Here is a 1,283-nt window from a genome sequence, read left to right as displayed (position 1 = left end):
TGAGTTAGAACTTTATTAAGATATGTAATGCTAACCTTATTAATATATTATCCCTTTTCCCCTTCTGTTTTAAATTTTACAATAAATATATATAGAAATAATAAAGATCATGCATGTTATTGTTTGATTTGGACAATATTTCCATCCCTTCACGTAGTCATGTCAAACAAATATTACCGACACAAGTGAGAACAAAATTTATGATAAAGGGTATGTGACTCATGACTCATGAAAATAATAATTATATCAAACATTTGGCTTTTGGCATTATACATGGGTTCATAATTAGTGATTTATAATAATCATATTCAACAAACGAATAATAATCTTCAGTAATAAGTTAATTATTATTATTATTATTAAAGTAGTAAGGACACAAAACTATGATTAGGGAAAAAAAAAAGAATAATGCATTATGAAAATATTGTAATAAAGAAACTTACTTGATCCCTACCTATGCATGATTCAGGTGAGCCTTGAAATGAAAACACTAGATAAATATATATATAAATATAGTTACCACTTTTCAAAGTTACATTGTTTATGGCATAATGACCCAACTTTACCTTTTTAATTTGTCCCCAACTTAGGTTAATCAAGTGTCCCTAAAATACCTACTTTTAATGACTTTTATTGTGATGGTAGCTTTGAATTTAATTTGCCACAAAACAAAACAAAAAAATAATGTTGGTGAGTGATGATCAAAGTTCAAAGACATAATTATAATGCCTGATTAAACCCAAACACACTTTGAAAGTAGCACAACTATTTGAGGGACAATTTGAGAGACACATAAAACTTTTGTTGGTTGGAGAGGTTATAACTACACCATTGTTAGTTACTTTTGAACCCTCATTAATCGTGTGAAATCATGTTTAGATAAATTCGGTTAATTTAATAATGTTTTTACATGACACCTAACATCAAAATCATTGAAACAAATGCTCCTCATTTTCAACTATATTTTATAATAATAATTATCTAAAAATAAAAAATGAAAAGTTGATATATATAATATATTGCAATTTGCAAAACATAGAGTATCAACATACAAGCATGAAACATGTTGAACCATTAGAACATATAATACAACTCTTTTCTTGCTTTCAAAAATAAATAAAAAAATATAAAATAGAGAAGAACAAAAGGAAGTATTTTAGTAGATTGATCACTATTATTACTTTATTAATAAAATTTAACGTGTCAAACTTAACTTCAAATAGAAGTTAGTTAAAAAGAGAAAAAAAAGGCGTCCAAAAGTTAGAAAAATAAACACACATTCA

This window comes from Arachis ipaensis, chromosome B08, assembly GCF_000816755.2.
Source record: "Arachis ipaensis cultivar K30076 chromosome B08, Araip1.1, whole genome shotgun sequence".
Taxonomy (NCBI): domain Eukaryota; kingdom Viridiplantae; phylum Streptophyta; class Magnoliopsida; order Fabales; family Fabaceae; genus Arachis; species Arachis ipaensis.
The sequence above is the reverse complement of the archived record's forward strand: the minus strand, read 5'-3'. Positions refer to the sequence as shown.